Source organism: Oryzias latipes, chromosome 9 (assembly GCF_053564925.1).
Source record: "Oryzias latipes strain Hd-rR chromosome 9, Olatipes_Hd-rR_3.1".
NCBI lineage: Eukaryota > Metazoa > Chordata > Actinopteri > Beloniformes > Adrianichthyidae > Oryzias > Oryzias latipes.
Window position 1 is genome coordinate 9,473,673 of NC_136245.1, and position 20,629 is coordinate 9,494,301.

Below are 20,629 nucleotides of genomic sequence, written 5' to 3' on the forward strand. Positions count from 1 at the left end.
CACAGACGCGTGCGATGGCGCCAGATGTGCTGCCTCTCTGATCTGTTCAATACTTTTGTTTATCGGCATCTGAAAAGGAGTTTGAAATCGGCTTTAAAGCTCGCCGTCCCCGGCGTTTGCTCCGCCCGTCAATGTTCAGACAGCCGTTCCGCCGTTTCCGCGTATTTGCATCCAGTTAATGATGTCCTGACTGGGCCGGGGATGTTATGCATTTCAAATCAGCCCGGATAATGACTAACTGTGCTGCTTTGTTTTAATTTGCCTTTGGGGACCAGTGATGTGTCTTTAAGTTGAACTGAAAGTCATAAACTCATGAAAACAGGACGTTTTCACTGAAATTGAATTGAAATTTCTAATTAACCCATAATCTCAAGGCTACAATATTGTTTTTTTTATTATTTAGTAAAAACATAAAACAAACAAAGAATCAATCAAAACACTGATTGTCCCATGAGGACCTGCAGGGTTACATCTCAGCCTCTCCTGCCTCTTTCATCTCCGCCCCTTGGAGAGTCCGCAGACCTTCAATCCTCCATCCACTCTCCTTTCATCCCCTCTGCGTTTGCCCGCTTGTCCCCCCTCCCCATTCCACGTTGCCTCCTTGCTCTTGTTCTGGTCGGCTGGAGGGCTGATAATTCTTTGATCGTGGCTCTGATCTCTTCCATCAGTGCCAGGGGCTCCAGCTGATTACAGATGAAATGGATCTGATTTGGACTCTGACTGCGGGCCAAACACCTGCTCAGACCTGAGCAAGCAACACAGGGGGAGGAGGAGGAGGAGGTGGAGGAGGAGGTGAGATCAGGCTGGACACGCAGACTCCACGCAACCAGACCGCAGGACCATCTGGGCTTTTGGTCAGCGACGGCAGATGCCTGGAACGGAGGCAGACTGCACACAAAATGTTTGGCGGACAGAGCGTGCCCAGATTTTCTGCAGGAAGGGACAGCTGCACCTGAGTTGACCCGCGAGCAATGATTTCAGCTCCAAAAATGACATTCATGACAAAAAAATAAAAGCACAAACTCAAATGCTGTTGATTAAAACGACAACCATCTCTTAAAGTCCCACTCTGATCATCTTTTGGTCTAGTTTCAAAACATCCCTGTGGTCTTTTAACTCTGATTATGCAGTTTTTAGACAAAATCAGTAACATTTTCTAGGAAAAACTGTCTGCAGAGCGGCAGGATTTCAGTAAGCCCTAGCAATGCATATTACAATAAATGTCTTCCAACTGTAGGTGGCAGACATGCGCTAGTAAACAGTATAAAAAGAGGAAGACGAAGCCCCTCCCAGCTTGTCCTGTGTGAACACCAAGTACAACACATGCGCAGCGTATCCTATGTCACAAATACATCTTTTTCAAACAGCATTTCTTTTGTCTGCTCCTGCTTCAAAACGATTTGAATAAAGAAATACTCTTTATGCAATCCTAAGCTTGATTTTCTTCATACTCCATCGTCAGAAAAAATGCAACAAGAATGTGTTTAAAAACCCTGAAAACAGCGTTTTTATCAGGGGTCTTTAGAGCCCAACCTGGGAAGGATAGACAAAGAACATGAGGGTGATGAAATGATGAATTTACCTTCCAGCAGGTGTTGTTTACCCGTCTGCAGGATGTATACCGAGTTTACATACCGCCGTATCACCAACATCTGAAGGGCCTCTGATTAAATCAGAGCAATCCCTCGCAGATTTGCTCATCCACCTCCAGGAGATGAAAACCCAACCGTGGACGAGATTTATATTTGGCTCGCTAAGAAGTGTTTCCAACGTGTACTACAGCGATGGTTTTAAATCCAGCCGGGCAGTATGGATGCAAAATTTCATCAGTAAATAGTCCTCTGTGGGAGAAATCAACAGGGTGAGCCTGAATCATCTGAATTTTAGATTAAAAACACTTTTATAGGTTTACATTTTCAAATCCAGAGATTTTTTTTCCAAATATGCAGCTTCCTGTTGATTGAGTGATAAAAAGCAGGAGAAACGTTTAGATTGAAAATGGCAGGCGGCACAATCAAATGATAGTTTATTTTGGGTGTTTTTGTGATCAGAACGTAATGAGTTTTAGTCTGCTAACTGATTTGGTTGGGTAAGGTGGCTATATCTTTGGGATATTTGTCTTTCAAAGCCTTTAACTAATGGTAGAAGTGATTTCTTTTCTACTTGACATTTTAGAGCTCTTATTGCGGCATTAATCCAACAATAACCAGGTCAAACAGTCGAGCGAGTCTTTCTTCTCCGACCTTGTGCTGTCAGGGCAGGATAAGCTGTTCCTGACAAGCACATGAGTGTGGGGGGAGAAATCAGAATGAGCACGTGCACTCAGAACCGCTCGACCTGCTCGTCTCGTGTGCAGCCAGACTCCGGGGGGAGGATGCTGGGATAGCACTTTGACTTATCGTCCGCGCACGAGGGCGCACGCGATAATCCACGATCGCATGTCGATCATCCTCGCTCCAGGCAATTGAGTGGCGAACAGAGGTCTGGCACGAACACTGAAGCACACGCACAATATTTCACTTAAAGTCTGCAGATGTATTAGGGCTGGAAAACTTATATTCATGTGGAACTAGTGTATAAAAATCAAAATAAAAGCAAAGAAGGATGTCTAATCGTGTTATATTTTCACTTAAATGGGTATCTTTTCTCTCATATGCTGCTGCACACAGCAGCCGCGCACTAATCTAATCACTCTGGTAAATATGCTCTCATTTCCCTGCCAGCTCCTCGCAGACAAACAGAAAAAAAAAAAGCTGACAAACTTTCCCCTTTGTGTTTCAAAGCTCATTAAAAAGTATTCACTGTATGCTTTGGGTGCCGTAGCCGTCTCTGAATAATAAAATTGGTCACATTGACGCCGCCGGCACCAGACGTATCCGTCTGAGCAACAACCGCTGGGTGTGTGAGCGCCACAGCAGTGCAAAACGCACGCCTCCACACCTCCCTTTCACTTTGCTTTCTCTCGCTGCCGCCGGTCCCTGAGATACTCCATGTATCTGGCTTGGATGTGGGGGGGGGGGACCACCTACTATGCTCTTCGGGTGGTTAATTGTCCACTAGCGCTCTTGCGCTTTCCCTCCCACTCTCTTTTGCGGTCTTTCTGCACAACTCGGGTCGGCTTTTTTAGAAAGAGTTCACAAGTTCACGCTGAGCCCAGAGCCCTGGATCCCAGCGAGGCCCCGCAGGGCCAAAAGGTTACTCCTAGCTGGACTCCTCCAGAACCAGCCCACACACCCCTCTCAGCGCTGGGGAGGTAGACCTGACGGGGGTTACACTCACACAGGAAGTGAGCGGAAAAGCCGAAACGTTGGCGGTTGAACAGACCCGCTCCATGTAAGCATTCTCTTTTAAGAAAATACTGTAAACAGACAGAAGCAGTAGTTTGTGCTTCAGCACTTTCAGAAGTGAAGTGCTCCTTCAGCAGGAGGATGACATCTACTGCTGAGCTCTGGGCTGACTCTGTCCAAAGGCTTTTGGGTTTATTAGATCGCATCTGCTTGCTTGACACTTCAGAGTGCCAAAGCAAAGTTACAAAACAAGCAAGCCAGCGATCAATTACACAATCAATTAATCAAAAAAGCAATCACTGTGGATTTTCATCAATTACGTCACTTTCCCTTTTTGTTATGGGCTTTGCATTTCTTAATTTGTGAAATAAGAAGTCAACAATCTGAGTTTTTACCTCAAGCCCTTCCAATACAGTGACACTTCTTTAGATAAATAAGGTCTTTGAATCTTTTATTTTTGGGATCATTTATTTCTAGAAATAAGAATTTTTTAGACCTTCTAAAAAAGTGGCCCCTAAGTAGGTCATTTCAACGTCCTTGGTATTTCTAGGAAGCAAAACTAACTGTAAAACATTAGCTTAAGCACTGGGGAATGTCAGCATTGGACCTGCTAAACTGCTAGCATGTGTTCAGTAAAAGACAGTAGGCTTCTTTTTTTTCTTGTTACAGTTTCGAAGGTGGTTTACTATGATGTTTGGAAAAGAAACAAGAGTAGTTTTCTTATTGTAACCACATTCTGCATCCCTTCTCATTTGTCTAACTACTGTTTTCATTCTTCTTTTTCCACAGACTATTCAGATGCCTGGAAGGTAATCAGGAAATGCCAACGGGGACTTTCTCCGGGTCAACAGCCACTTGCAGCTGCTGCTGCTGCTGCTGCTGCTGCTGCTGCTGCTAAGCAAGGCAGTGTGTTTAGTGAGTGCAAAGAAGTACGGAGATAATAAAAGACTTGAGCTTTGGGTAACCTCTGCAATTCCTTGAGGCCAAAATTAGCCAAATGTGGTTAAACGGAGCAGGCCTCATGATGGAATGGGCCTTGAAAAATGCAAAGCGGGACGCTTATGCAGAGGCTTGGGTGTACTCCGCATAAAAAAACTCCTATTCAATGGAAAAGCAGGCATTCTATCAAATCAACAGCTATCAGCAAAAAAAAAAAAAAAAAAAAACCCTGACCTGCAGTCATCCGATTGAAAACTGGAGTTAGGGGGAAGCTGACAGCCTGTGTACTCAAAGTCTGTTTCTATTAGAGTCCAGTTGGAGCCCATTTAAAGAGAGGTGATCCTAAAGCTCCTCTCCCAAGACTTGGTGCTTTGCAGAACACACGAGCGGATCGATACCAATGACAAGGTAGTAGAGGAGGCAGTGGTGGGGATTGGGGGGAGATGAGGTGACGAAGGGATGAGAGGTAAAAAAAAAAAGGCGCGATAAGCTGAGATCGATCCAAAGACAAGGACTGCTGCTGCGTGCAGGGAAAGGACAGAGGAATGCAACGTGCTGCAGATTTACTCTTGTTTACTTCATCAAACTCGAGAGGGGGACCCGCCATTGTACACACACACACACAAAACAAAAGACTCGTCTCTGGAGTGTTAAACCTGTTATCATCGCACACACACAAAAAGAACAGTGATCGAATTTGTATTATTTTATAAACTGGAATTTCAGTCTTCACACTAAACTGTTAACTGACAAGGAAACTTTTTAAAGTTAGCATCTAATTTACTTCATTTTTCCTAACAAAATATGCATTTTGCTGTTATAAATAGACATCTATAAATTTATGTTTGCAAAGATGCTGCTAAAAAAACAATTTAAAGGGGTGTAACGATTAATCAACTTTCCTACGATCCAACCAGATCGATCTGTCTGAGGGAAATTGTTGATTAAATCAAACTATACCATTCTAAAATTGCTTTTAAATGTAATAAATTGATTATATTGATATGAAAAATACCATTTGGATTGAGGTTAATTTTTACTATAACGTAAAAACGACCATCATAGCGCACAACACAGATTTGATGAAATTAAAAACTGATCAGTCCATCATTCCAGTCCAATGTGTGGAAACACTTTGAATTTAGCAAAGTCATGTGACCACACAGTGTGCTAGAATGTTCTACTATGTTCCCTTTGGATTCTATGGATGTTGAAAATCAACAGTGGGCCTAAGTTTATGAAAATATTGATTTGCAATTAATCCTTTTTTACTTGTTTGTACAAATATTTAATTGACTTTTGATTATCTTACAAGAAATGTAAGGAATGTGTAACCTACGCTGTTCAGTACCAGGTATTTCTCTCTGAGTCACACTGGTTGAAGTTTAGCTGGATCGATTTTAGGTCAGTGAATCAGATCACTCCAAATGAACCAATATTGACTATGAATCATATCGTCAACCACAAATTATGATATGAATTGACTCATTGAAATGAATCGTTACACCCCTAAAAATGGAATGTAAAACTTGACTAGGCTTTTATTTTGTTAACAGACTGTGCAAGAATGATTGATTAGACCGCAGTTTAGAATTTTCCCAAAAACATCTAGAACTAAAAGCAATATTTAGGAAATATAGAACAAAATTCGTGTGACATTTTGATTAGTTGATGTGCATTAGACATAAATTTTAGGCAGAAACTTGCATTAACAATAATTACATTTACCCTGACATCAAAGGTTCTTTTTTGGCATCAAATAAAGATTGTTAAATGGAATCGCACCAACTCCATCTTGGAAGTTTGCGTTTAAGAGCCCTACATCTGTCATAGCATCACTGACGCCTGTCATGCTGCCGTGATGGAGATAACCCGTGTTTCCATCTGTTTTCTTCCCTTCCTCCCTCAATCGCTCTCTTGATCTTGGTACCCTCTTGCCCCCCACCACCGCACACCTTACATTCAACCCCCCCTTCTCCTCCCATGAGCTCTCTGCCTGTCTGTGATGGCATCCTGTCAGAGAAAAGCTATTTATGATCGGCAGCCAATATCCTCGGCGAGATAAACACACACTGTGAAAGTCACAGATAGAGAGAATTATTAGAGCGAGAGGGTGACTGTGCTCGAAAGAGAAACACACACACACACACACACACACACACACACACACACAAAAGGATAAAAGAACAGAGGAATGTTGCTTGAGGCTTTCTTTTCTCGACTTTGTATGTGTGCATTTTGGCACTTTTAATTGTTATTGCACAAGTGTGTATTTGTGCTGCTGGTACACAACTTCAAACCCTCAGTACTTTTTATAGAGGAGTTCAATAAAAGTACTTTACACACAAGGATTAAAAAAAACTCTTGGGAAAAACCAACTGGGACTTTCATGGAGGGCGTCATCATCCGCCACTATGTGACACTAAATGGAGGATGCACAAAAGCCTACTTTAGTGATCTTTGGAGGATAGCACATGTTCAGACGATGACATCCTTTACCTAGAAACACTAACCATAGATAAACATGTATCTGTTGGGTATGATCGGCTCACAGCAATGCACACCATTGCGGTTTGAAAAGACTGACCCAAAGCTTCATTCGTTTTTTTGGATCAAAGTGGGATGGCGTTTGGTCAAAGTTTGTCCTGACCATTGACTGTATCTGAGAACTGGACCGACTGACGTCACGCATAGAAGATGGCTCCAACAAAATGAAGTCAAATCAGTCTGTATTTTTGCCGCCATGTTGGAGACAGTCTTCATCACTAAGCAGTGATTCCTCCGAGTCATTGTTTCTATGGCAACCACCTTTCGAGTGAGTTTATTGGTGGTCCACACCCCTACCATTTAAAAGTGTCTCGAACATTTTGAACATTTTCAAACGTTCAATGCGAAAGCACATACTTTTATTGAGGGATCTGATTGGCCAGTTTATAAATTGAATAACTTCCACTACAGGGAAAAGAAAAGATTATCAAGAATATATTAAAAAAGATGTATCAGAGCAAAAATGGTTCTTCTGACAACAATAGCGACTGAGTAATAACTCTTTATACCTCTACAGAAGTCTATTGGTGTTTGGTTTCTTGGAACCAGCGGTTACTTCCTGTTGGGAGGGTAGGGTGGGAGGAGTTACTCAGTCCAGTTCTCATATACACTCAACAGTCCCATTTCACCAGTTATCTGGGCGTGGCACATGGGCCTATCACCTGTCTGGTCACCAAGTCAGGTGATGCTGCTCAGCTGGTTCAGTGTCAAACTGTTCCTCTCCGTTTATAAACGGAATATTTCCTTTTATTTCATCCCTTTTCAGCAGATAAAAAAATGGTCCCTCCCACCAGCAAACACAATGACCCAAGGATAATAACACTTCCACTATGGGAGACACGCATTTGAGTTCAGAGATGAACGTTCTGGTATCACAGCGCAGTTTTTACGAGCTCTGCAGTCATTTGAGCATTATCACTTCATTATGGAGAGGTCTAATGTAGCGCATCGCCGTTGGTGCTCACTCTGTAAATTTTGAGCAACTTTGAGTTAATTAACTGACTTTATAGCCGTGTCTAAACGTGGATTTGCTACCTGAAACCGTCCCATCTGAAACTAGAGCATGGAAGTCTATATTGAAGCCATGAAGCGTCGAGTGAAACTTCCACAGAAATACTGAGCAGGAGTGGACAGGTTTTATACAAGGCCGTCAAAAGTCAAAATATTTTTCATATTCAAAGAGTTATTTAACAGTGTTGCTTTCAGACGTGAAGTTGGGATGAAAATGAGGGGGATTAAACCAATATTTGTTCACGCTGGGCGTTCAATTGACTCGTCAGGCGCCTATCCGTTTACGACTGTCAGGGAACATCCAGGTGAATTATGGGGCCTCTACCCTATACCTGTGTCACACAAATCCATCCATCCATCCATCCATCCATCCATCCATCCATCCATCCATCCATCCATCCATCCATCCATCCATCCATCCATCCATCCATCCATCCATCCATCCATCCATCCATCCATCCATCCATCCATCCATCCATCCATCCATCCATCCATCCATCCATCCTCAGCACAAACCCTTGGAGAACTCCAATCCAGCTTCCTAACAACATTTTCTTATCTTGCGACCATCTTTCTCCTCCACCCTCCTGCATCACCACCTCTCTTTGGGAGGACTATAATTTCCATGTCCACATGTGACAACCACCGCGAATGTCCTCGTCTCCCTCACTTTTACACAGTTTTAGCTCTCTCCGATTCCTGCTGCCCACCGAGCTGTTTGCAGAAAAGGTTTTGGAGGAAGAGAAGACGTCTGTTTTTTCCTTGTTCTGGCTCTCCTCCTTACTTGTTTTGCTTCTCCTCCCTCGCACCACTGTGCACTTTCTTCTCGAGCGTCCCTTCGGCGTACTGCGTCTCCGTGAAAACGCTGAGCAGCAACACTTGACTCGGATGAGGGTCACATTGGCCTGCAGGAGAAGAGAGCGGTAATGAGCGACGGGGGTGGATGTTTCTGTGTGGGGTGTCTTTAATAATTTTCAGACATTGTTTTCAGTTCTTCCCCACAGACACGGGGGCCGGGAGCGCACACACATGAGCGGTGCTCTATTCTAATGTGCAACAGCTGACAGAAATACACCCTCCTCTTCTGTAGAACTTTTGTTCAATCTGTCACCATGGCAACAAATAAGAGCTGTTTATTTTCAATTTGTACACTTATCCATGAACTTGACAGTGTGAACCATCATCTCTTTGTCAACTCGGCGACCTTTCTGCATTAGACTGCAGAGACTGATTCAAAATCAATTTTTCTAACTGCAAACCTCTGCTAAAAGGTCTTTTAACGTCTTTTTAATTGACTGTATTCAGTTCACAACAAAGAGGAGCCCTTTTATCTTTTCTTTTTGCTGTGGGAAAAAAAACAGTTTGCACAAGTCTGCAAAAGTTTTTAGGGTAAATGTTCACAGAGACATGACATCATAGCTTCAAGTGGGTCAGCAGTAAAACAGTCTGAGCTGTTTTTGCAGGAACCTTCTGTTTACTGTGGATTCAAAGTGTCACGATAATCTCATAGAAGATTTCTTTTTTCTTTTAACCTGAAAAAGGATAAAAAAAATGTATCAATAGAAGAAGTAATGTTCTAACAAGATGCACATGTTGTCAGCAAGATTTATAAAGAACAAAACTGTTACAAGGGCTTCTGTGTCAAAAAAAGAAACAGTCTTTGCAAACGTTTTATCTAAACAAAAAAAAAGAAATTGGCATAAATAACAGAAAAATGTATGCTGGTTTTGGAAATATGAGTATTAATCATATTGTTATTGTAACAATATTTTAAAATATACTCAAAACTTCACAGGAAGCCTAAACAATACCTTAGCAAAAATTAAGGTTTTGAGGTGTAAAAGTGTTCAACCAGCACACAGATATTAGACAAAACCTTCTTTAACTTTACTGAAGAGCTGATCCGTTTTTTTAAAGTGGACCAATCAGAATTTACTATGTCAAGAAAGTTGGTATAGGACTTAAATGCAGGAGATGCGCTTTGATGGCAGAAACTAATTTTCTAATAAATAAACAGAAAAAGTAACAGAACAAACACAAACACCAAAATATCAGAATCAGAAATACTTTATTGATCCCACACGTGGGAAATTTGTTTGTCACCATAGCAACTGACAGCAGAGGGGAAAAAAAAGACTTAGAATGAAATAAAAAAACAAGAACAAAGAAAATGTAGCATAAATGTAAACATCAAAGTAGTAGTATAATTTAAAAAGCTATTAATATGACAAAGAGGAGAAGAAAAGTGAGGATCTGGAAAAAAGCATCTGAAAATAATTACCTTCATTCAGGTAAAGGGGTAAAAATGAAGCAGAAACAGCTGAGGGGGATCACAACTGCAACCAGGGCCGGAGCTACAGGGGGGCAGCTGCCCCTATCAGCAATACGCACTTTTTTAAGCATTAGTAATAGCACTTCAGCTCAGAAATGCTGTTAATAAAACCTTTTTCTGATACTTTTTCTGTGACAACTTTCCACTCTGCTGTTCTCATTTGCCACCGTTCCAAAGCCTTCTGCCCCCCCCATAAAAATGTTCTAGCTCCACCGCTGACTGACACCTGCGATGTCACAAAACACAACTGATAAGATGAGAAAACTCCACAAAATACCTTGAAGTCATTGACATTTTCCTCTACAACCCACCACTGAGCACTAAATGTTGGTGAAATATCACAAATTAAGTTTCCAAAATATCTTTAAAATGTTGTTTGGTCACTTGATGATGTTATTTTAACCCTTGTGCTATCTTACATTGACGTGTTTTCCCTACCATGACAAAGGTGGATAAAGGTGGAAAGATTTCATGTAATCCATGGACACCAGTGAAGATCACAAATCATTGAAGAAAAAAGGTTTAACGCACTGTCTAGTGGGTCTAGATGACCCAACTCCCAATGTTAAAGTGCCTAGGATAGCACAAGGGTTACGAAAACCATCATGGATTCATGTTTGTCTCAAACCTGCACTAAAATCAAAGAAAACATTTGAGACGACTTAGGGAGGAGTTAGAGACAAAAGAAATTGGTAATATAAAATCGGACTTTCGCCACAACAGTTTATCAACTGACTCCAGCTGTAAGAAACACAAAGTAAAGTCACAGAAAACTGCAACCAACACATTTTTATTACTGTTCATAAAGTTAGTCTGAGAGTTGAGGGTGGTAGTTGTGCTGGATTTAACTCAACTGGAATATTTGTGAAAACATGGAACTGTATTTGACTTTTTTGGTTCTATTTTACTATTGAAAACGATACATATGAGCTCAATAATGAGGTCTGATAAATAAGAAAAATTTTCCCTGTAGTTCAGTTTAAATCACCAATTATGTGACAACAAAGTTTTACATCTAAGCAAACAAAAAAATCAAGTTAAAATGACTAAATCTCAAGTTTGCATTTAGTTTATTTCTTTTTGTTTAACTGTTCAGATACATTTGGCTCCTATTTTTGGGTTAGATCTTTGATTTCCTCCAGGTTTTTGGCCAATGCATAGCCCCCACTCATCCAGACGGCTGAACTCTGGAGGCTCTCCTGTCCCCATGAGTCATCCTGCAGGTCACATGACCGACTGCAAAGCCCCCGCCGCCGTGTTGTCGTACACCGTCGAGAGTCGTGTCAACATCGATGGCTCAGTAATCTCAATGGGGGCGCTGATGGCGTATGGGGTTCTGTCAGGGACACGCGGTCAGCTTGTGTTACAGCCAGCGAGCGCACACAGACACGCCACCAGACTTCATTCTCTGCAGTCAATAAAGTGGAAAGTCAACATCACTTAGCTGCTCTGCATTTTACTGACGGGATAATGGAGACGCTCATCAAGCTCTACCGACACATAAATGGAGACGGATAAAAACAAAAAGCAACAAAGAGAGATAAAAAATAAAAATAAAAAGCTTGGCGTGTATGGAAAATCGGAGACTCTGTCCATAATCCTTTATTCTTTTCACTGACATTTTCAAACTGACATATCTTCCTGATGGAACAGAATACCCACTGACAAGATGAGCTGCTTTCTGATGCATCAAATAGAACGTTCTGTAAGGAACCTGCAGCCTCGTTTGATGGCAGTCCTGTGAAATAGCTGGCTTGTGAGCTGAAAAGTGAATTTAGACCTAATCTGAAGCCTCGCGCTTCTGAGTAACTCGCCGCATGAGTGGACTTGTGTGTGAGTTATTGGCGTCTGGTAGAAAGTTTAACCCTTGAGTGAGCACCACTGCCATGAGAGTCAAACCTTCTGAAGCTTGAAAAAAAAAGGGGGGGGGGGCTCCTGTAAAATGAAATATGTTACTGGGGCCACTGGTTTGGCCATCAGCGCAGCTGGATGAACAGATTTATGTTAGCATGTCGGCCATCTTTGCTGACTTTTTCCCCCCCTTTTATGACTAAATCGTCCAGACCTCAGCTTTCCACTTCATCCAGAACTGCAAAGCTCCACACATGAGTAAGAAGTAGAGGTGGATGAGAAGCAGGGCTTTTGGTTAAAAAGCCACACACCTGCACACACATCCTAAACCTCCAGCTGCCGGCTGCCTGTGAGTTTTGGACAGGCAGCACTTTGACTGGCTGTGAGGAAGCCAGCCAGCTGCTGAGTGAATCAGTAATGACTAACAGCTTAAAGCTGCACTTTTTGAGCTAATCGCCTGCATAATGATTGTTAAACATGCATGCGTTTGTGTGTGTGTGTGTGTGTGTGTGTTGAACATGAGCATGAACGGGTGCATGCTAACACCTGAGCATGTGCCTGTGTGCCGCCTCTGCCTCCATCAGGCCGCTATTGTGGCTTCCCGGGTTTTTAATTGCTCTGCTGTAAATTTGACATTGTCCAAAGCGACGGCCCCCCCGACGGGCAGAATAAAAAGACGAAACGATGTTAAACAAGTCACTTCCTCCAATCAGAGCCCAGCTCCACACTGGTGTTTGACAGGCGTTCCAATGGGATGCTAATCGCATTCAAAGACCTGAGCTTTGAGAGCGAGCCAGACTCCAGCAGGACGGCGCGGGGATGCCCGCACGCCAGCAGCGGCAGCTCTAATCAGAGGCAAGATTGGAAGAGGCGCGCGACAATCCAGTCTAGCAAAACGTCTGCCACTCCCTGTTAGGGGGAGGCAAATCCTAACGAACGACACAGTGGAGCTACACACACACACACGTCTTGGAGAACATCTGGCAGAGTTCAGAGAGAGATCGGTGCAGAGAAAGCCAGCTGCTGATGCTCTGCATCACTGCGCCCACAGACAATAGAAGGACTGCCGCTTTAAAGCTGGCCTTCGTACGCTTTTGTGCACCAGAGAGACTCACCTATGACCTATTACCCTCACACAAGTGCACGATACCACTTTCTCTTATTGTTATTTACAAGCCAAACCTGAAGAGCCACTCCAATAAAAGTTGTGTTTTTTGTCTTTTTAACATGTTCTAGTGGTGTTTATTTGATGATGGAGGACAAATATAAAGAAAATTCCGCATAAAATGGCATTTCTTTATTTAAACTGCATCAGGAGCAGTAAAAAAATGTAGTTTAGATTTGTGAAGTGGAAAATACAGTGGGCGGACCACAAGTTCCCAGCTTCACTGATGCTTTGTACACACGGGCACATGATCGGCGTTCAAGAATGTGCTGACCGTGGATTTTTGAACACGGTTTTAGCTTATGGTGTTCACACCGGGCAATGCTCAATGCTTGCGCATGTACTTAGGTGGAAGAGACTTGATCCAAATTGTCGAAGCGGTGCAAATCTTGCAAATCTTTCCCCAGGCTTTTTATTTCGCAGCTCCATTCCAATATATGAAAGACTTGGCGTCATACAATTCTGGCAATTCTTACCTTCTGCTTCTTGATACATTTTCAATCGCTTGGCACTTCCTTAAATAAAAAGGATGCTACCCATATGTCACTACCAAAGTTCCTCAAAGTTCAACTGTTTAACTTTTACTATACATTCAAAGGCCGCATATTTTCCACTTAGAGCCTGGCAACAGACTAAAAAACTAACGTAACAACGTGTGAATGCAAGACTTTTGAATGCAACAGCTCGAAACACACATTTACACGCGTTTACAAAGACTCTCATTGGAATGAGTCACTTAAACGTGTGTTGGCGAGGCTTGTGTGATTGTATGTAGCATAATGTGTTCACTTCTGAACTAATAGATCCATGAACATCTTCATGTACGGCTGAGCTGGCATCTGGCTCAAAACTGTACTGCTGGACAGCTCTGATATTGCTGCCATTTTTGTTGTAATGGTAATGTTAGGTTGGGGTTGTGTGGGGCTGTAAGCTAGAGGGAGAGAATGTAAACAGAGAGCTCTCAGAGAGGGGAAGGGGAGGGGCAATGGTCCTACCCACAACTTAGAGGTGAATTTCTAACGAACTCCTGCCACTCTGCAGAAGCTATGTCCCAGAAAACAACACAGATTCTTTTCTTTTGACTAAAAATGGCATAATCCTTATAAAAAAGACCACCGGTACTGCTTTTACAATAGATCAAAAGATGGAATAAATCTTCAGGGTTTGCTAAGACCATTAGCAGCTCAATTGAAGGCCACAATTAATTTTTGCTCAAATCTCTCATAAGGGTTGTTGGTAGTTGGCTGAAGAATCAGTTGATGCGATGAGCCGCTGACCGACATGCCGCATCGTCTTCATGCTGCCATCTTGCTTCCACTTTTGCAGCAAGCGACGACCTTTTTGGAAGGAAAAGTGCAAAAGCAAGGCCTCATATCTTTATTTTTTCTTAGTAATCTATCATTAAAATTAAAATAGAGTGTAGGAGAGCAGATAAAACCTTTTTTCCCTGCTTGCTACCCAAGCTTTGGCCCATAAAGATGCATTATTTTATTAATTTAGTCTCTTAGCTACCGCTAGCAGGTAAGAGCTTTTTACTGCTCAATGTAAAGAGGTTAAAGTGACCTCAATCAAATTAGCTGCCATTAAGGATGAAGATTGAAGTCTGAAATGGGAAAAAAATTAGTTTATAAGCATTTGAAAAGGTGAAATTGCTGGCATTTCTAAAGCGCTAGCTTGCTGGCTAATGGAGGCGATGTTAGCTGCATTTCCTAAATACCTGCAAGATGCAGGCTTTGAAAAGCAAGAAAAGTAGAAGATGTAAGGATGATTTTAATGTGTAAAAAAGGCAGAAAAATTATTTGCCGTTACCGTTAGCTTGTGATTAACAGTTTGAGATTTGTTTTCCCCAACTCTTTTGACAGGGAGTAAATAACTCTCACTAATGCTGACAGAGGTAGTAAACATTTTTGTTTTTATATATTCTATTACAACTCTTTACTAAGAACACAAAAAAATGGAATTCCAGATCTAAACTTTTTAAATACAGCCAAGAAGACCAGCAAAGCCTTTTGGCACTGCAGGCCGTTAGATTGCATCAACTGTGTTTTCTGGCATGCGTGAATGAGTGCTTCCAAGTTCTATTGTCTCTAAACTAATACAAAATTGCTGATCTTAACAAGACAAAGTGATTCTGAATTTTATTTATAATTTTGTATTTCTTTTGTTGCAGTGGAGTGAGGCGCTGTCGTCCATTCATTTCCTGAGTAAAGAACAGAGCCTGCGTCACTGCTTCTGGCATCTGATGCTGCTTGGAGTGGAGGAACTGTGATCATTATTCTCACTGTGCCAGGAGCCACAGAGCCTTAGTGGACACAAAATACCGAGCAGCACCTGCTGTGTAAGCTAAGCGGAAGAAGCAGAGAGAAAAAAAATGTTCTCAATTTTCCCCCCAGAATTACACCAGATTGCTTTGAATCGCAACCCACTAAAGAGGGGGGGCATGATGAAATGATGCCGGAGAGGGGGTGAGGTTACTTGAGTTACAATGGGTGCATAGCAGAGGACAGCTCCGTGAAATGACAGCAATGATTGCCTGGGTTAAGGCCTTTGCACAGTCGCAGCAACCAGCCAGAGGAGCTTGGGGAGTTTCCCGGTGGGCCTGTTGACATTTGAGCTGGTGTTGCGCTTGGGGAGAAAAGGGAAGATGTTGTCCCGGTAATCTGAATCAAGATGTCGACGTTTTCGATTGTGCACCTTCTCGTGTCTGAAGGTTTTCTGTCTTTGCAGACAGCACTGATGAATTGATAAATGGTTCATGTAAGGCTAATTTAGTTAGCATGAGTATGGTACAGGCTATTTAAGTAGATCTCAGAGCTTCTTTTAATAAACAGTTATTGTTGGCGTTCCATCCTTCAGCGAGATAGAAAAATCGGAGCAACCCATTAATGCATCAAGAGTTGCCCAGACAACCTGCTGCCAAACACTGGCACCAACCTATAACCACCTGGGGCGATGTAGGGTTCAGTTTCTTGCCCAAGGACACTTTGACACATGGGCGGTAAAGGCAGGAACTGAACCTAGAATCAAAGGTCAACCTATCTATCTTTTCATCCCAGCCGCACAGGGAATACTAAAAGTGATAGTAATTTGTATGCATACATGAATGATATATGCTTGACATGTGTTTGTTTACAAGGCATGTGCGAGTGAGCTGATCAGTGTTTGCGTTGTGTACGTGTTCATATGTTTGTGTGTTGATGTGTTTTAAGTTTAACCATGTGGACAGACCCAATATTTTTGAGAAACATCTACTTTTGAAAGTGATAATGATGAACTGTAGGCAACTCATTGCCTATTTTTGTAATTCTACTCTACCCTTAATCTTCCTTTTTACAGCAACTTCTTGACCCCTCTTTATCCCCATCTTTAAAGAGCCATTCCGATCATCTTTTGATCTATTGTAAAAGTGTTCCCAGTGGTCTTTTAATTACGATTTCCAGTTTCAGCCAAAATGAAAAGACAAGTGTCGATCTCTTGTGACTGGAATGTTCTTTAGGACTTCAATAGAAATTTGCCTCTGAATTGTGGGTAGGAGCAACCCCGCCCCCCTTCCCATCACTTGTAACTGATGTTTACACAATTTTCATTGGAGTGGGTCTTTAACATCCTACTCTCTCTTTCTCTGTCTGTTAAAAAATAAATAAATGTAAAAGCGAATACAATCAAAGTAAATAAAGTTTGCCCTTAAATACATAAGGGATTTATACAAAAATACTCCTTGTGTGTCTAAAAATTCATAACCCCTTATTGTAACAATAACACCTGTCAAACACCAGAGGCCCTCAGCTTGTCTGTTTGTTCAGCTGCTGGAAAAAAAGAGAATATTGATTCTTGTAATTAATATCTACTGAATGATACTTTGTTACAGAGCAAAAGGCTAAACCATCAAGAAGGGAATGTCTGCTAAGTGTTGCTTGAAAGGAAAGTGGATCAAATTTGAAACTTCAAACGTCCTTCAGGGAAACTTTTTGTGAAGTCCTTGAGTGGTAACCTGCTAGGAAAGAGATGACAATCATGGAGATGAAACGGCACAAAGGGACATGTTTACACAGTATAAATGAATAAAAGTGTTTTGATCAAGGAAGAAAAAGCTCAGTCAGAAGGTTTTTACATATCTGTTTGCTCAGAGACTGTAGATTTAGGAGATGACTGTACTGTGCTAATCAGAAGGTAATCTTCTATTGAAGTCGGTAAAGAAAAAAGGGATTTAGACGAGAAACCTTCGACTCAATCGGACACGGAACCCTGTTCCCCTCCACATCTGGAAGTCTGCGTGTGTTTGTTGTGAGGAACACCTGTGTTTGCAGAAACGGGTGCTGGTAACGCTCAGGCTCAGGCTTTTGGCCTTTCCCAAACAACATGCAAGGCGGCGAGTGGATTCCTCTCAATATTTGTCTCATAACGGAATAAAGCCAAACAAATCCCTCCTGCAGAGGCGCCCTCTGATAACGCCTGCAGCTTCCAACGGCACCACTTTCACATCACTCTGCTTTCCCCTCACTCCGACTTCCCACACTCAACTCGTCATTTCCATCCATGATAGATTTTCTTTTCGGGAATCAATTAATCCACATCGAATTTAGTGGAAAATTTTGAATATTTCAACTTAAAAACCTTTCTTAGAAGCTGAAATGAATCATTTTTATCTCCCCAAACCGGATCATTTGTCTTTTATAAAAATTGTTTTTAGAGGTGCAATGAATTGTCATGTTGTCCCTTTTCAGGAAATAAAAAAATATGATTAATAATGCTCTGCATCACTTTAATGTGAACGGTTTATATTTTTAATCAGACAAAATGTAATTACTTACAAGCAATGCAAACATCTTTATTTTTTTGCTATATTTTTATAATACACTTGGTTTTATTTTTTTCTCATCAAGTCATCAAATAAATATCTGTAAGCATGGAGGAAGTGTTGCAACATTTTTTGACAGCTTTACTCCTTTGCTTACTTTTCAAAGCTGGGAACAAATAAAGCATTACAAAGCGTTGTATGGCAAGGTGCTAACTGACCCACCCTGGTCAGAGCTGAAGGTGACAAATAAACAAAGCTACTTTTTTCAGATAGCGGCTTTTCTGTTGGTTTGATCTCCATAGCAACCATTTTAAATTTGGTCGCCTTGGGGTGCCTATCAGGTATATGTCATTTTTAGAAGAAGTAAGTGTTTGGATTTCCTTGGCAACGAAGGCTTTTGTTTATCACGCCCATTTTTCTAATATGTTTATATTGTTTTGTTCAGCTTGAGTCTGGGATTAAAATATGAAACTTTCACAATATTCCTTAAAGAACCTGCATGGAAAACGAGAACGCCCCCTTTTTGCTAACAACGTTATGTTTTTTTAATGTTTTTTTAATGTTTTTTAATGTTGGCAACAACATTAAAAAAAACACAATGTTCTAATATTTTCCCAACTATGCTCAAGGAGTTGTGAGGCGATGTATCCACTGGAGGAGTTAAAATTTTTAGCTGGTACAAAAAACATTTTTCGGAATTCAAGAAGTTATAGATCATCAAAACCTTGGCTGTGGTTTTAGACTTCAACTTGTGTGGGAAATTTTGTAAAGATCGCTCAAACTGTTTATTTTTTTTTGTTAAATCTTCTACAAAAATTCCCAAAGTTTACACTTTGCAACACAATTGCAGCCAAGCTGTAGGTCCCGGGGGCCATCCCATAATAATTTCAAAACTCCCCTTGGACATCCCCAACAGGTGTTTTTTAATTTTGTTAGTGGATTTTGAAAGTTTGGGTGTTTTGAGCCCCGCAAGAAAATTTTCGCCCCTTCATATTTTCTGATGGTTTTGCCCACTGTGATGTCATCTTTTGATAGTTTACCCCACTATGATGTCATCTTTTCTTGTTGGTTTCGCTCACTGTGTCATCATTATCTTGGTGGTGATACTTTACTACGCCAAAGAATCCTTTTCAACGGTTACTAGGTACGTGCAAATATTGGTGGGTTTTTGAGTATCTGGTGGGTGCGAGATTTTTCCTCAAAAGCACAGTAAGAAAGACAACAGTCTGGTCCTTGGCAGGACGGCTGTGGGACAGAATAATAAATGTAGTAGAAATTCTTAACCTTCAGCTTAAACCTAAAAAGCCGTCATCATTAAATCCAGACACATCCCTCTGCTGTGAGTCTTTGAACTTGTTGCTGTTGGAAAGTTTTTTGACCTTTAAGGTTGATTACAGAAAATCATCTTCATTATCAGACATAAAGCCTTGTCATTGAGATAAAAACCGTCCATTAAAAGTCTCTTTTTTCTTTCTTTCTACAATATCTCATCTTTGGCAGCACAGAGGAATGAACCATACATAGAAGACAAAGCGACATGTTGAAGTTGCGCCCTGAAGGAGTCTTTTTATGTATTATTGGCGAGTGCAGGGCATTGTGGGTCCAGCGTGGGCGCTGCAGAGCCCCTCCCCAAAGCCTGGGAAATAGGTAAACCCAGCTGCTGTTCTGAGCAGCCTGTCATCTCAAACCCTCATTCAAGGTCAAAGTGAGTGTGATTTTCTCCCTGCTTCTCGTGTGGAATAACCAGAGGCGGGGATATCCTGTTTCATTAGCTTTCCTCTCGCGCCGCTGCTGCTGTCTGTCCGGCTAAACGCAAGCGGCTGAGGGGTCGGAGCTGCAGCTGAAATAGCAAAGAGCCGGGGTGGATTATTGACAGAGAGGAGGTTGGGGAGTAATAGATGTGAGCAGGGTTCAGCTCGTGCATAGACTCCTGTGTTTGTGTGTTCCTGACAAAAACCAACCTTTTGGGTGTTTAAGGTGCATAATGTCTGTGTAACATCTGGAAGGCTCAGAGCATTATCTCCATGATGGCTGCAGAATGACCCCATTTCAAATGACCCCAGGGCGGATGGGCGGGACAAGTTAGCACAATGAACATCTCCAACCACAGTAACTTCCAGACCTTGGGGGGACCCACAGAGAGATCATGTTCAGATCATGTTCTCTCATGTCTATTCTATCACATAACCTAAATTCATGAAATCTATTTTTTTGGTCAATTTAGTAAACCATGATTTGACAAAACTTCATGGTATGGAACCAACCAGACTACTGTTAGGGGAAGGTGGGGCACATCCGCAACAAGTTTCTAGTCTTTTCCTAAAAACCATTGACTGTACATGAGAACTGGACAGAGCGAGTGTGACATCACCCACTTAAAATGGCTTCCTTCCAGCTCCCATCAAATTTAGTCAGTTCAGTCGCCATATTTTGGGATGCCGCCATGTTGGAACCAGAAATCGTCAGTAAGCAGTGATTGGTCCGACTCAGTCTTAGCCATCAGTTCTATGACAACCACTTTCACCAATCAGGAGTGAGCTTGTTAGGAGCTCACACCCCTACCAATATCTGTCAATCAAACATTTCTACATGAGATGACCACATACCTTTATTGAGGCATCTGATTGGTCAGTTTGTGACTGGAATAACTTTCACTACCAAAATGTATCATAAAAAAATAGAATTACCAAGAACATGTT

At 41.7% G+C, this 20,629-nt stretch overlaps 1 protein-coding gene across 3 annotated transcripts in view; it reads right to left on the reverse strand.

Annotated features, from left to right (window-relative positions):
- Positions 1-20,629, reverse strand: part of sema4c (sema domain, immunoglobulin domain (Ig), transmembrane domain (TM) and short cytoplasmic domain, (semaphorin) 4C) — a 114,748-nt gene that overhangs the window by 62,789 nt on the left and 31,330 nt on the right. For 2 of the 3 annotated variants that reach the window (XM_011479538.4, XM_078952185.1), the window contains exon 2: positions 8,569-8,689. The exons of the other annotated variant lie outside the window; for it this stretch is intronic. The gene's annotated coding sequence lies outside the window, so the exon portion shown is untranslated. The remainder of the gene's footprint in view (positions 1-8,568; positions 8,690-20,629) is intronic. 3 annotated transcript variants of the gene reach the window in all.